This window comes from Tupaia chinensis, unplaced genomic scaffold (assembly GCF_000334495.1).
Source record: "Tupaia chinensis unplaced genomic scaffold, TupChi_1.0 Scaffold000682_1, whole genome shotgun sequence".
Classification (NCBI taxonomy): domain Eukaryota; kingdom Metazoa; phylum Chordata; class Mammalia; order Scandentia; family Tupaiidae; genus Tupaia; species Tupaia belangeri.
The window spans coordinates 3,725,207-3,735,256 of NW_006160205.1; positions in this window are offsets into that span (position 1 = coordinate 3,725,207).

Here is a 10,050-nt window from a genome sequence, read left to right on the forward strand (position 1 = left end):
TGAGGGAAAGGGGATTGCAGCATGACCACCCATGGGAGGGGCGCTTTCTCCTGCTCCTTCTGTGTCCATCTGGAGATCACATACACCTCTGGCAAATTAAAATAATTTTGAAAAATTTTCTCTAATAGGTAGTCTGGCATTTTAAAAAATATTAAAGTGCTGAAGAAAATCAGTTTCTTCAAATTAAAATGTAAGTCCTAGTAAAAGGAGGAAAGGTAAACACCATCCTTACTTTTGCTTAATGACAGCTCCAGCCTGATGACAGCACCATCCTAAGCCAATGTTTTTCCAAAGTGGTTTCCAAGAACACTGACCCTGTGTGCTGTACCTCTAGGGAAGGGCCCGTGTTCTCACCTCTCTCTCTCCAGCCTCTCCCTCCTGGGCCCTGCCTTAGTGCATGTTCATGTGAAAGATTCCGAGGAACTGTATGGTAAAGGAACTTGGTGAACTTTGACCAACAAAGCATTTTTCTAACTTAGTTGTCCCCAAGTTCCTTCCCACCCTTGTTTTAAGTCACTTATATCACTTATTGAGCAGTTCCTCAGAGCAGACACACTTTTGAGGTTGCAAATAAGCAATCTCGAATCTATCTGTTCAGTCACGCTATGGGGTAAATTTAATTTCTGTACGTGTCAGTTAGATAAATCCCGTTTCATAGACAGAGACCTTTACCCTTCCCCTTATCTTTTAAATGCAGACCGTTGGTCGTCAGTGGCAGGGAAGTTTCTTTATTCCCACTGCTAGAAAGCAGTCTCGGAGCCCAGGTCCTGCTTACCAGCATGCAGCCTGGCGGATGGGGAACATAATGCCAGCACTGTGGTTGCAGAGCCACGTCTATTCCCTCTTCGTGAGTCCCAGCAAGGCGATTTCCCAGTCCCCCTTCCTAAGAGATGTTATCTTGTCTCTCTTTTAAATCAGAGATGTCTTTTTTTTTTTCTTTTAGAGAGAGATATTTTTGCTATAGGGTGCGTGCACTCACCAGAGAGACAGAGAGAAAGCAAGAAATCACCCCACCCCCACCCCGGGCAATGACCATGATGCTTCAATCCCTTCTCCTCCATTCTCCTCTCAGGATCTTGAGTGAGCACACAAATGTGCCTGGCCTGAGTTTGTCAGATCTGGAACTCAAACCATGGTCAACTACGTGGGAGTCCAGTGATATCATCATTACGCCGTCTGCTGGTCCCATAAATCAGAGACGTCTGCTCAGTATGCTCCCTGTAGTGTGGCCACCTAGGGCCATGCTTTCCAAAGCCTATTTTTACAGTTCAGGGACAGCTGAGTTGAGAAGTACTGCACATTGGTAGTCTTAACATTGCAGTATAAAATAATATTCCTTCCTAAGTGATTCGACTGATTCGACAGACTCCAGTGTTCCACAGCAAGACTGTCTGCTGCCCAGAGCCCACTGGGTTTCCATTTTTTTTGTCAGCACTTCTGCTCACCACTATCCTTGGTGCCTAGAACAATAGTGTAGACGGGAATTGGCACCCAGTGGGCACTTGACAAATACTTGTTGAAAGAGTGAATTAGGCAGAAAGCCCAACCACAACCACATTTAAAGACTCCTCACCCCACAGTATCTCTGTGGCTGACCCACTGAAATTACAGCTGTTCCCTTCTTCACCCTCTCAATCTAGAAGTGACAAACCTCCTGAAACTTGCAACCACCTTCCACATACGCCTTCTACTTCCATGACTCCTGTTGTTTTGGAAAGAACAACATCCTCAGGATCTTCTGTGAGGCCTTCTATACCCAACCAAGGCCTGTATCTGAATGAATAAAATTGTCCTTTGTTTACCAGTTACTAAAAGAAAACTAATAAACAGAATGAGGGATGTATCATGAGATAAAGAACAGGATAAAGAAGAAATAAAAGTCATACTAAACTAATGACTACTGATCTGCCAAGAGAGAAAAAGTCTTTATGCCACCAGGTTCTCTCTTGAACCCATATCATGCCTGCATCCACTGTCAAGACCCAAACGTGCTGGGACATGCCTGGCGAACTAGGGAGGGAGTCCTACATTTCTGGGTCTTAAAGAAGAGGGGTTTAGTAAATACTGAAAGTGCAATTTTCCTAAATTGGGGTCGAATTAGTAGTTGAGAATGCCTGCATGAGTCTTCTCTAGCATAGAATCATAAAAGAGAAAGTCATCCTTTCCTCCTTACCCCAGGTTCCTACACGGCTATGGTGTATGGAGAGCTCAGTGTGGCTCTCAGTAGGGAACCGGTCTTTTTGACAGAAGCGCGTGAGAGCTTGGCTTCCTGAGGAGCAGGCCAGGCTCTACAGTGCATGGAGGCAGGGCAGCCATCTTCACAGAGAGCTCCCTGCTCAGAAGAGCAGAGGCTGGTGCCTCAAGCTACTCAGATGGGAATGAACCTGTTTCTTCAGGTGGGAAGGACATTGTGGGAAGCTGGACATCCTGTATGTACTCAGGAGAGGCCCAAGGGTTGTTTTGTTTGTATTGCAAAACAGAAGTCAAGTATAGAACTTACTTAGCCAGTAAGTTGGGGCTTTAAGAATCTGGTCTGGGGCCAGCAGATGGCATAGAGGTTACTTGGCTGGGCACCCATGTGGCTGACCATAGTTCAAGTTCCAGACCCAGTGGCTTGAAAATCATGCTGTGTGTGTGTGTGTGTGTGCCAAAGATCCCAGGAGAAGAATGGAGGAGGAGGGATTGTGATGTGGCTATCCCCACATGGGGGAGGATGATTTCTCACTTTCCCTCTCACTATTTTTGTTTCTTTCTCTCTCTCTGGTGAGTGCACACACACTGAGGCAAAAACCCCTACACAAAAAAGGGGGGAAATCTGCTCATTCAGGATATCTTGGGTATGTCCACATGGTTGGGAAACTAGCATTTTAGAAAAACTGCTCTGAGATAGGAAACAGGAACTCTTAGTGATCAAAATTAAAGCATGTTAGAAGTATGATGGACTTTGAAGATGATTTCCTTCAGATTTGTCTTTTTTCAGTTGAAGAAGCTGATGCTGGAAAGGAAGCACAAGAAGTCAATTTAGTTAGGGAGAACAACTGTTTTGTTCTTTTGGGGGTTCCCCCCCAAAAAAACCCCATTAATACTAAGTAACAGTCCTATTTCATCAAATATTGCCATAGCCTTGGATTTTGAGCTGGACTTAGGACTTTGAGGAAGACTACCATAGAGTACATAATAGCCAATGTTACAAAGGTCCTATGGGGGCAAGAGCCTTATTGCTGTGGAGATATCAGAGCCTGTAGTCATTGAGTTCCAGAATAAGGCCCCTAGGTAGGGAATACCCACTCTCCATCCCCACCTCCAGAATTCTGCTGAAACAGCTGCTTGGGCCTGCCATGCTAGTCAGTTGGCCCCAAGGGTATCCCAGGAAGTCAATGCTTCTGGTGAGACTCTAAGCTGCCCACCCTTACAACCTATTAGGCACCTGGGTTATATCAGCACAAGAATATTCTTTTTCCTTTCCCATTTGAGCTACACCATGGCAGTGAGTTGGAACAATAACCCACCGTTGACAATCATCTGCAGAGAGAAAAATTTTTTTATGTAGACATGACCCAGTCACACCTGCACACTAAGTCCAGGGGAACTTTTGAGAAGCCTTTCCTGGGAAGAGTTCTCCAGCTGATCCAGAGAGAAATGGTATGTAGGCTACTTTTAAAGATTTCCATACAAAATTATTCATGGTTTTGTTGTAAGCTTCTTTAGAAACTAAAAATCATTAGAATGAGAACACACATCCTAAAATCCAAAGGACAGTAACCATAGAGAAAGGCTCAGTTGGGTTCTGGACTTCACAAAACAATCTCCTTTTCTTTTCTTTTTCTTTTTTTCCCCTTTAACTGCCAGAGGGTATGTGTGTTTGCCAGAAATTAACAGAGAGACAGAGAAAGAAAGGGATGAAGAGAAAGCACCTCCCGTCCCATGGGATGTGGTCACATCGCAATCATTTCTCTTTCATCCTGCCAGGATTTTGAGCATGCACACACATGTACCCAGCTTGTTTTTCAGGCTGCCAGGACTACGATTCAGATTGCACATGGCTTATGTGAGTTTCAGCCCTCTCAACCAACAGGCCATGGGGCCAACCCAACTACCCCTCTTTCTACCAATTCACCACCTGTGTAAAGTGGATCCCCACCCATCACTAGTATTCTTTCTTCAACTCTAACTTTGTTAAGAGAGAGCATTTGCTTGTTCATTTGTGTATCCATTCACTGTCTGTTTAGTGAGTCCCGGACACTGTGCTACACAGCAGGGAGGCAGCCACTGCATGGCATAAGTCCCCGTCCTCCAGTGGTCACACAGTAGAGTGATAAATGCTAGAATTGTGTCAGTACAGATAGATTGAAGAGCACTCTGGAAAGGTACCTAACTCAGTTGCGGAGAGTCAAAAAGGACATTTTGGAAGAAATGTTGTTTTAATCAAGATCTTAGGAGTAAATCAGTGCTTTGTTGAAGGTAAAGATCCAAGGGTGATGTAAGGGGAAAGTAAATGGCACATAGAGGAAACAGCCTGTGTGCAACAGCTTAGAGGTGAGAAAGGGCACAGTTCACCCAGAACTCTGAAAGATTAGGGTGGTTTAGATGAGTGGAAAGAAAATAACAGATAGGAGTTCCAGAACCAAAGCTCCAGTGCTGGCAGTCATGAATCAGCAGTGTAACCTTGTACAAGTCACTTTTCCTGAGACCTGGATTTCTCACCTACAATACAAAGGGAATCACCAGGAGGATAATGGAGAGTAGATGGCTATAAATCCCCCTACCTTTATGTTGCTGACAAAAATGGTTTCCAGGGACTCATGGTAGAAGGGCAAGGACATTTACCTTGTCCTCTGTCTTTGGAGTTACTCTATGCTCCTGCAGTCATGCAGGAAGAAGGGCACCAGGGAGGCAGTGGAAACTTTCCCAGGACTTGGAGCCACTAAAGTCGCCATGGAGTTCTATTATCAGAGGGAGACATTTGTATAGTCCTCATTCTTTGATAGTCTGTCTGAAATGTTGTGTTAAGCCTGCAAAAGGGCAAATACTTAGATGTGATTACATGGCATGCTGAAAGAACTTCCAGTGTTTAATGAATGGAAAACAAATATTGATTAAAATTTGTTAAAACTGTTGTATATAGAATTTTTTTTAAATAGTGTTTACTAAGGGTTTTGGACTTGTCCTGTATGTAGTAGGTGCTCAGTTATGATTTTTGGATTGATTTGAACAAATATGTAATATATTTAGTAGCCCTAATAACTTCATGTTTGTTTCATGGGAATTGTTACGATATGATTTTCCCTCCAGAACACCCTAGTTATAATCTGAATCCTCAATATGTTGGCTTAAACTCATAAGATGTTTTCCCCCATGTAAATGATTTTCATCTGACTTGAAAGAGCACCCGTGGCAGTAGTCAAACAAATGTTCAAAGTAAATCCTTATCATCACATCAAAACATGTTGTAATCAAGGTCATAGACCAACTCATGGATCATGTTTTATCTTTCATCTACTAAGGTCTCAGTGCTGCCTAGAACAACTGTTATGATTACTGGAAGGCATAGCTTAAAGCAGGACAAAAGGTTGGAGGAATTGGTCTGTAATGATATATTTGATCATTGATTTCTTTTTTTTTTTTTAAAGGAAGTTACTAAGTAAATATGAGCTAGATGCCCTCTGTATAGCTAGAAACCATAGTCTTCTCAATCATACTTGATAACCATTTAAAATAAATTGATAGGTAAGGCTGCATGAATGTAATTAACTAAAGTTTGTGAAGGTTGTAGTTTGGTGTCACAAAGACACATATCAAGCTGTTTGGCTGAGGAGACACTTGGTGCAGAGCTCACATAATCAATCCAGCTACGCGTCGTTTCATCTCCTTTCACCCCAAACAAAAGATGTGATGGAGGTGGGGACATTCAGTAAGAATTTCAAAGGCAGGAAAATTTACAAGCAGCTTAATATGAAAGTTGTCTCAAAAAGCTACACATTAGAGAAGGTCATGTGCTTGATTTGGAAAAGACATGTAACTGGAATGTTACCACTCCTTCAATTTGGGCGATACTAATATGTACCCCCAGACTATATGTTTTCAAGCACCCCACTTCCTGTCTGGGAGTTCAGGGGACAGCGGATAGCAGCTCCAGATGTCACCACAAGGGTGAGCACTGATCTGTTGAGTCAAGCTCTAGTAGGCAGTGCCAGAGGGGTCCTGTAGCCTGGACTTTATACGTCAGGCCGTAAAGCTGACCCTTTACAGCAGCCCTCCACCATTCACATGCTCAGCCATTCCCCAGGTTAGAAACCAACCTTATAGCACTCGGTCCACATGGGCCAAACATCTGCCACCTTTTAGAATCCTAACTGAACTCTCATCCTGCAAGTTACTTTTAGGGGTCTGGAAGCTTCTCAAACAAAATGTTTTCTTATTCTCCTTTTCCTGAACATTGGCATACACTACATAACCTCTTAATATAAAAGTCTGCCTCAAACGCCTGCAAACCTTGTTAGAGAGGAGAGGATCTGCCTTTGTGCTGTAGAAGTAATCTCTCCTAATGCCGTCCAAGGTGACTTTCCAAGATCATTTCTGCTTGAGCAAGGACACTGCATAATTTGTTTAACCTTTCCTAGGCACCTGTTATAATCCATTCTAGAAACATTTATGCCAAAAATAAGTTTCAGGTCTGGTGCGATATTTCCACTTGATTCTTAAAGATGACTGGCCACTGAAAGCAGAGGAGGAGGAAAAAAAAAAAAAAACAATTCAGGAAGAACTCATAAATGTTAGCCTCACCCATGAAAAAAAGCTTTGTACATGGGAATTAACACAATGTAGATGGACTATTTAATGCAGTTTATTTTGGCTGCCCTATAACAAACCATACATATGCTGCATCTAAGGAAAACTGTACACTTTTTAAATGTTAACATGATATTTTTCTTCCAGTGTTAGAATTTTAATTTTACAACTGGGATCTTAGTTCCTTGGCACTAAGGAACAGGTCATTTTTATGTAGAAACATATGCTAATCTTGACAATTCACTTTTACTAGATTGACCAAACAGGAAGAATAAAATAAAGCAAACTCATGTGCGATGTACTAGCTTTAGAAAATGAGAATAATGTAAGGCATCTGGGCAGAGATTACATATTCCCCCACCCCTAGATGCTCTATTAGCCCATTTCTAACAGTCATTTTGGAACAGATAACTTATCCAAATTACCAGGAAGCCGAAGAGATTCAATAGCCTAAGAAAGTCATTATTCAAAGGATAAGGATTGTAACTTGCCTGTTGAAACTCTCCTCAAGATTTTATTCTAAGTGAGAAAATTATCTATATAGGAATGTTAGTGACAATGTTCAGTTATATTTCTGAAACTCTTTTTAACTTGTGCATACATCATTGCTTTTGATTTTCATAGCATCCCTGAGAAATAGGCTCAGAGGCAGTTATTATCCTTTACAAATGAGGAGAATGGTGATGTCAGGCTTAAGGTCATCCGGATAACTGGCAGAATCGACGTTCAAATCCAGACCTTTTGATTTGGGAGCTCAGTGCTTTCTTCATATTCTTACCACAACTCTCTTAGAAGCACAAAACGGGCTCATTAAACCATGAGACTTTTCAAGAATAACTGTACTTACAGGCAAATAATATCTTCAAAATAAGGTTGCCAACTTCATTGCAAGAGAGTTCATAAAACGGAGTTTTTTTCCACTCATTCTTACTGTCCACAGTGGGATATAAACTTGAAAATGTCTTAAAGGACTAAGTTAGAATTTTGATGCTGTGAGCCTTTTAAATACCCCATTGTCTCTGAAGAGAAGGACAAACCAGCCTTTGTACTGCCTGGGCACTTTTCCTCAATCCCAGATCCCTGGAAGGCCCTCATTCCTCAGATGGGCTGTTGTGTTTTTCCTGCCACAACATCAGTGTGACATATCTCACACTTAAGACGGCAGCCTACTCAGCACCATTCATAGATTCCTCTGGAAATTAATGCCTATTCACCATCACCCCCAAAAAAAAAAAAAAAAAAACCTTTAGCTTTGTCAAAAGAGTTATTGGAAATGGAACTTGTGAAAAACCCTTACTATGCAATGTGAACCCAGACAATAACGTTTTGTAACAGTTCCGTTTGATGTGTACTGACGGGAATTAATCATTTTAGTTAACAGAATTGCTCTTTGTTATGTAAACTTTGTAAAGTCCGCCTCATATGACCTCTTGCATTTCGGGAATCCACTGTTCAGAACTGTCATCTTTCCATGGGCAGCAATATTCCTGTAGCAGCTTCTGCTACCAGATGATCATTTGATCTCAAAGTTCATACTGCTGCTGGGTTGAATGCCAAGCAAGCCGAGGCCTAAAATACTGTAAAATATGTACATCCACAAGTCCCGTTCCCCAAAGATACCGAATGGAATAAATATTTGTTTTCTCATTTCACCTGTTTATTTGCTGTCTCCTGAGATAGCTAACCTCTATCAAAATTAGCCACAGCCTTAAAAACAAACCCATTCGGGACCAGCAGTTAGCGTAATGGCTATGTCACTGAACTCCCACGTAGTCGACCGCGGTTCGTGTCCTGGACCCGGTGGCTTAAAACCCCCACCGGGTGCATGTGCGTGCATGCCCAAGATCCCGAGAGGAGAATGGAGGAGAAGGGATTGCAGCATGGCCATCCCCCCCTGGGGGGTGAATTCTCGCTTTCTGTCTCTCTGTCTTCTCTCTGTCTGTCTGGCGAGCGCACGCGCCCTATAGTGAAAACCTCTCCAAAAAACAAACAAACAAAACAAACCCGTTCTACAGTAATACACTTTCATTCATTTTAGATATGTTTCTTGTATATGTATGAATTTAGTCCCTTGGAAGAAATAGGTATTTTGTCCTGGGATTGCATGCTTTTAAGTTGGATGGTTAAGAAACATCATCTCTACTTCTCCAACATTTCCTAAAATGGAAATCCCTCACCGTAAGGCTTCCCGTACATCTCTGATATGGCTTGAGGCAGCTCTTCTAGTCTGAGCCATTAGTTTTATGTTTTATACCATCACCCAACACCATCACCACAGACTATCAGACAATTAGAACCTATTCTTTAGTCTCTTTCTGCGCATGAAAATCTAGAATGACTTAACCATCAAAGAGATCTATCATGACTCTTCGAGCTAGGTGTCTTCTTGTTGTTAATCTGCTAGAGTTGGTTGTGAAGTGGTTAGTTGCTGTTTCCCACAGGTGTCTACTTAGTAAGTCAAGTGTTAGTCACCAATTGTTTAGCTGCACATCCTTCAAGAGTAACAAGTTTAGGGACCAGAAGTTAGTATAATGGCTATGTTGCTGGACTCCCATGTGGTCGACTGCAGTTTGAGTCCCAGACCTGGCAGCTTAAACTCACACCAGGCGCATGTGCATGCATGCCCAAGATCCCGAGAGGAGAATAGAGGACAAGGGATTGCAGCATAGCCATCCCCCATAGGGGGTGATTTCTCACTTTCTGTCTCTCTTTCTGGTGAGCTCATGCGCCCAAAACAAGAGTGAAAAGTTTAAAACAATATATCAGTTTAACATACAGAGTGAAAAAGATGTGAGGTCACATCCTACCTTTGCTACATACACGTGGCCTGTGTGATGTTGGGGAGGTTATCAAGTGTCTCAAGATGTATTTTTTCACTTCTGTAATAAAAAGACCATGTGGTCTAAATTGAAAGAACTAATACATACTAAAGCAGAACTTCAACACATGAAGCATATAGGTGTTCAGTAAACAACCATTGCAATAGGTATTCTAAAGCCACTGTTACTCTTTTTATTATTAAAATAAAGTTCATTTTCCATATGGTTTTCAAGTAGAAATTACAAAATCATGTCAAGGAACAGATTGTTATTCTTTTTAAATTCTAGATTTGTTTTTTTCCTTTCCGGCCTAGGTTTTTAGATATATGCATCTGCTAACCCACTGTGGAATACCCATTGTCATAGATAAGAACACTTGTGAGACTTCTTCTTTTTTTTTTTTTCAGCCCTTCCCTTTCAGTCTTTGTATGCCCTTTTTAGT